The sequence below is a fragment of the Balearica regulorum genome, chromosome 1 (genome assembly GCF_011004875.1).
Source record: "Balearica regulorum gibbericeps isolate bBalReg1 chromosome 1, bBalReg1.pri, whole genome shotgun sequence".
Taxonomy (NCBI): Eukaryota; Metazoa; Chordata; class Aves; order Gruiformes; family Gruidae; genus Balearica; species Balearica regulorum.
In genome coordinates, this window is record NC_046184.1 from 38,914,642 (window position 1) to 38,921,397 (window position 6,756).

Here is a 6,756-nt window from a genome sequence, read left to right on the forward strand (position 1 = left end):
AACTCTTTTGCTGCCTGTGAGAGGACAGGTGATGCCTGATCTAGAACAAAAAACAATGGCACAATGTTAACAAAACAAATTTTACTAATTTAGAAGTGTCAGACTGGGTTCAAGTTTGAATTGTGTGACCACTGATATTTTTGTTTCATTATTGGGAGGACTAAATTTGGATTTCCTGCATTGTTGAATGACAGTCTTCTGTCCTTTCTTCAAGAAGAGACATGTTTATGCTAATATTCTCCTTCCTCTCATAGTCCCTTTACTTAAATAGCGTTGGGGGGGGGTGTTATTGGTATTTCTAAAGAAAAATGTGAGTGTGCATGTGAATTTCTAAGCATTATAAAATAAAAATCTCCAGCCAGATCCTTTGCTCACAGGGCAAAGCTTCCAGAAGATGCCTTTGGGGCGTGCAGGCAGAGCAACTGCACTGCTCGAGGCGGGTTCAGAGGAAACCCAGAGGGACAAGTCTCTGCGGCTGCTCAGCCCAGCAGGCACCCACACCAGGAGCAGGTGCTGAAAATTGTCCCAAGAATTCGTGGAGAATACACAGGCGGGAAACAGGTTTCAAGGCAATGAAGTGGTTTAGAAGGCATATAGCTACTTTTAAAAAATTACTTTGGCACTTACTCTCCTAACCTCTTGCCATTTCTTAAAAGAAACTCGGGCTTTAAAGTGCTATGGAATGAAATAAAACTTCAGATGATCGTGTGTCATCCATGTCCTAAATCTTATCTACTACCTCTGATGTCCAGCTTTTACTCCTAGCTTTTCCATTATGAATGAAAAAAATACAAACATTGAGCCTTAACATTGTAGTTCTGATCCTCCAGACAATTTTTTGCCAGCACTGGAGTTCTGCAAAATTGCAGGTCAGAGGAATAAAGTAGTAGATTGCCCTACTCTGCAGTCCACAATAAGCCGTTTTCTAGCTTTTTTTTTTTTTTTTCGTAGTGCCATCACCGCGAATGTGAGTAAAAATTCCTTAGGACTGAACATGGGATTTTTCAGGGTCCTGCAGGAGTCATAAAATCCCAGCTGCTGGTTTGGATTTGCTCCAGAAATGTGTTTCAAAATTAGGGATAAGTCCTGTTTTTTCTAAATATCACTGGCTTCTCGGGAATAAGTATGCTACGTATTAAATAGCTGACAATCTTTGCATCATTGAGTGGAATATGTATGCTTCTCTCTGTCTTATGCAAGACTTTACAAATAAAACCTTTTAGGCAATGAGACTCTGTAATTCCCCATTTCTGTGCTACAGGAAAAGCTTGCATGGGTGCCTGGCTCAAGATAATTTAATTGCATTCTCTTACATGAGCTGTTTTACACTGAACAACTGCTTCTGCGTATCCCTATGCTAGTAATGGAAGAAAGTGGTCACCTGATTTAGATGTGCATTTTATGGTGAATATATCACACCAGGAGCGTATAAACTTCCTGCCAGGTTTTTTTCTGTCTACAGTTTTTTCCCCCCCAGAGAATTTCAAATGAATTCAATCTTGATTGTCAAGGAAGGCACCCTTCCTTCTTACAGCATGGAGGTCATCTGAAGCATGTATAACAACACCCTAGCATTAATCAAAAACAAAAGAAGTATATTCCCAAGAAAAGGTTTTCTTCTGTGACTGCTCTAAAGAAGAGATTCATTTTTTTTATTTCTTCTTCTTATGTATTCCCTAAAGCTAGGTAGGAGAAATATGCAGATGGTGGAGCTGAGGGTTCGGTTCTGGAGGACTGGAATGTTTTTCGGTAACTGCGGATTTGCGCCAACAATTACCTCTAAGTTACAGGAGATGCCTCAGCTTAGAGGTTTTTAAACTCTGGGTTTTTTTCTCAGAGACTAACACTACCCACACTCACATACATGTTTGTGATTAAAAAGAGCTTTAGAAAGTGGTAAGGAGAGTTATCTCCTGCAAATAAGAATCCAAAATGACCTATTAAAATAACAGATATTACGACTTCTACAGGTTTCTGGTCATTCAAGCCCTGGAAACCTCCATATCATTCTGAATAGATGGAAAATGGTGGCTCTGCAGTATTTGCCTGTGCTGTCTGGGAGGAAGGAAGGGTAAGTTCTGATCATTTTGGATGGACCAACCACCAATGCGTGCCTGAGACTGAGGTATTCCCACTAAGGGTTACATAAATGCGTACGAGTCACATTAAAATGTGATGTGATTTCATTAAAAAAGTGATACCAATCTTGCCAGAACTGAGCACTGGGCAGACCAGAAATGTAGTCTATGCAGCATTATCTTCCCTGCACACCGCTCTTTTATTTTCTCTTTCTTTATTTTCCTTTTATTAAAAAGGTGCCTTATCTTGAAAGCTGTTTGTCACATTGCTAAACATCAGATCAAAAAGTTCATAGATGAGACACAAAGAGTACACTAACAATTGATTTTTTTTTAGATGCATTTTAGCACTTTTATTAACAAATGTTAACAAAAAATAGTAGGACATCCAGCCGCAGAGCGGTAGCCATTTGTTGTCAGCCTCACTGGGGAGTATCCTCCTTAGGACTGTGCAGAAGACACAGCCCCTTTTGCTGGCCCTGTTCGTGGCCCCATGAATCTCTCATGTTGTCACAGTGGTGGACTTCAGGAGGAGAGGAGGACGTCTGAGCCTGCTCGTGGAAATGGGCGCTTCAGGAAGTTAAGACTCGGGTTACCTGGTCTGTCAGTCCCAAACAGGTTTAGGAATCAGATAAAACACAAACACAATTAGCTTGGGCAAGTTGGCAGCAATTCCGTGTATGCTCAGTATCAGAAATTTAGGTATGTAAGTGATTATAGATAAGCACTTTGGTAGATACAACCTTCCAAATAACCAAAAAGGAAGGTGGGACTTTTATGGGTTGTGTTTGCGGGTTTGTGGGAACCTGCATTCTACCTGTCACCCACGTTATGTGTCTGTGTGCCCCTGGATTTAGCCATCTAATGTTTTGAGGAGGCAGAAAGATTTTCTCCATTTGCCTTAGAAGACAACATTTTTCAGGTTCTGTCTCAGATCCTTGAACTACAGCAAACAATTTTACAGTTAGCAGAAGATAATCTGTAGAATCTTGGTCATGCCAGCATCCTTGTGCCAAACAGACGTATAAACCCCACCGGACGTGGGGCTACTTGACTTGCCTTTTCGTGTTTCTCTAACCTACCCCCAAAACAAAGAGACACGGTTTCCCCGTATGCTGAGGCTTTAAGCTCTGGACTGATATAGGTACCCAAGTTCAAAATTTTGTTTTTCGTATGCTGCTAAAATACAATACTCCAATTATGCACAAAAATGAGTTTTGTAAATCAGTTGCAAAGGGCTACACAATTACCACTGTAATTAAAAAAAACAAATTATGCAAATATTAAATAGTCTGAATTATTGCTGCCTTGTTGCGCTGATATTGAAATATAAATAAAATTAGAGTGTTAACTAGAAAGAAACTTTAAAAATTGGATTTACTTAAACCTTTAATCTTTGCAAAAGGTGTCTTTAGAAGTAAGCAGCTAAAATGGATATAAGAAAAAACATTCAAAAGTATCTGAAAGTACCTAATGATTTCTGATGTAACTTAAGCCCTTAACCAATATATCTACATGCCAATGTGCCAAAATTACTGACAATACTAAAAATCTGTGAATGACCTCACATACTGACATCTGAAGCATTCCCACCTCTGGCAATGAGGATGTAGTGTATGTTGTATTGTAAGCCCTGGCCTCGCCAACCTGCTTTGCATTTAACCTTTTCCATATGTTCAGTTCCAGGAAAAACAATCAATCACACAATAGGTGAGGTTGGAAGGTACCTCTGGAGATGACCTAGTCCAACCCCCTCACTCAAAGCAGGATGAACCAGAGCAGGTTGGTCAGGACCATGCCTAGTCAGCCTTTGAGTATCTTCAAGGATGGAGACTCCATCCAGGCAACCTGTGCCAGTGTTCCACCACCATCACAGTAAAAAAGATTATTCTTATGCCTAAACTGAACTTCCTGTATTTCAGTTTGTGCCCATTGTCTCTTGGCCTTTGACTGGACGCCAATTAGAAGAGTTTGGTTCTGTCCTCTTTACTCCTGCCAGGCAGGTATTTATACACATGGATGAGATTACCCCCTGAGACTTCTCTTCTCCAGGCTGAACGGCTCCAGCTCTCTCACCTTCACCCTCCGTATGTCAGGTGCTCCAAGCCCATAATCATCTTTGTGGCCTTTTGTTGGACCTGCTCCAGTATGTCCATGTCTCTCTAGCACTGGGGAGCCCAGGACTGGACCCAGCACTCCAGGTGTGTCTCACCAGGGCTGAGCAGAGGAGAAGGATCGCCTCCTTTGACCTGCTGGCAGTGCTCAGCCTGACACAGCCCAGGAGTCTGTTTGCCGCCTTTGCCACAAGGGCACACAACTGGCTCACGGTCAACCTGGTGTTCACGAGGACCACCATGTCCTTTGCTGCCAAGCCGCTTTCCAGCTGGTCAGCCCCCAGCATATACTGGTACATGGGATTACTCCTCCCCACGTGCAGGACTTCACATTTCCCTTTGCTGAACGTCAGGACATTGCTGTTTGCCCATTTCTCCAGCCTGTTGAGGTCCCTCTGAATGGAGCACAACCATCTGGTGTATCCGCCACTCCTCCCAGTTTTGTGTCATCAGCAAACGTGTTGAGGGTGCACTCTGTCCCATCATCCAGGTCATTAAAGACGTTAAACAGTATTGGTCCTGGTATCAAACCCTGAGGTACGCTAGTAGTGACTGGCCTCCAGCTGGACTTGGTGCCACTGATCACAACCCTCTTGTACAGTCCAGCTCAGGTGCACCAAACTGCGTGATACCCATCACTCTGCACTCTGCTGCCTGCCTGGAGGAAGGTACCAGAATTCTGCTTAATTTCTATGGTTGGCATAGCAAAGGCTTTCATTTTAAGGCATGGTTCTCAATGCAGTCAAGCTGAGTTTTACAGGGAGGAGATAAAGCATACAGCAGAAGAGGAATGCAGTTTTGGGAACAACCCAGGGAGGTAAAAGCTAAGGATGAGCCAGCAGCAAAGAATGGGCTGTGAAGCATCCTGGGATAAGGATGGCTTAGGGAAAATACTGAAGAAGACCTGGACCTGGAGGAACCAAATCCAGACTCTGATAACTGCCATTCATCGTATTTACTGATGCAGGCATTAAAGGGAATGATTTCTGATTTCATTGCGAACAATGAGATTGTTACTGTCAAGGATACTGCATGTGGTGAAATGGGATTTTGCTTCAGTTTGGGGGACAAGTCACATACTTCCTTTCTCTCCCTTGGTTTTCCATGATCCAAGGGAGATTCCATGGAGAGGCAAGGAAAATGAGAGAGACCAGACATTAAGTCACAATCTTTCCTTAAAAAGGTAAGAATTACCAGTAACCTGAGTGGTAAACTTCACAAAGCTGATTTTTCCTGGGGTGCTTGTTCTGCCTGTTCTTGGTGCGCTGCCTGGGTGGGGGCACTGGGGTTTAGAGGGTGCCAGTTGTGCTTTCAGGTCTCCTGTGCTCCTTGTTCAGCAACCTGTCAGAGTTTGCTCCAGTTTCTCCAGAAGACATAGTACTGGAGAAAACTCCCTGTAAAATAAATTTGGCCCCTGAAATTCTCACGGTGGATATACTTTCTTGATGTGCCTTTCCTGCATACTTCATTTTGATGCTTGTCTGCGTTGAATTCTGATAAATGTATTTGCTTACTTTTTCTGGCAAGCGACCTGCAGCTATGAATACTATTAATGACACTCAGCACACTTTGGGAAGCCCATTATCAGAAAGCCAGCTGCTATTTCAGGCACATTAGTTATACCCATTATCCACACACAAGCCACACGATTGATTGTCTCACACATCCTCGTTAGCCCAGAAATAATGACTTGCCAGTACCGAACCAGTCATGGACTTACAGCAGTTCAGGGTAACCAGCTCTACGGGGCAACTGTTTCTGCTGCAGGGCATAAGTGTCCCATTCCCAGAGGCTTAGGACAACCTCATGAAATGTATCTGCCCCCTGGGATGGAAGATCTGGAGCCACTGCTTGTCACCTCAGGTCTCCCCGCTGATATGATCCTACTGCTCCTGAATACACCTTACACCCGAAAAACTAATCTGTGCGGGATCCAGCGTCTCACAGAACATCTGCCTGTTGTACGAGCTCTTGGCCAGCACAGAGGGCAGCTGGAATGAACAGCAGCAAGATGGAGGGAAGGAAAATAACCAGCGTGCAGTCTCAGGAGTGAGTGCCTCAAGTAAGGCGAGAGCTTAGTTAAAGCCATCGACGCTTTAGAGGACAGAAAAGACAGACTCAGTTTTACACAATAATCCAAGAAATATTTCCTAAAATGGATGCAAGATTTGAGACACTACATGCCCCAGCATCCTTAACACCAAATCTTTGTAACTGTAGCATGAGGGAGGACTAGCCCTCCAAAGCTATGAGCAGGCTCTGCACTAGGGGTGTGAAAGACTTGATGTTGTGCCAGCAGAAGCAGATGAGGTGGAACACATGGTGATGTAGATGTGCTCCAAGTGCCTTGCGAGAATGGCACCTCAGCTGCCTCGATGCATTTACAATTTTCAAGTTTTACTCCAAATCTCAAAGAAAAGGTTTTTTATTTTCTACCTACTTTAACAAACAGTCATAAAGCTGTTGCTCAGCTAGAGTGCCTATCAGAAAAATGTTGGTCACACTTTTTCATTTTTTGAAATGTAGATTAAATTTAGTCTTTTAAGGAAATACCGTGTCATTAA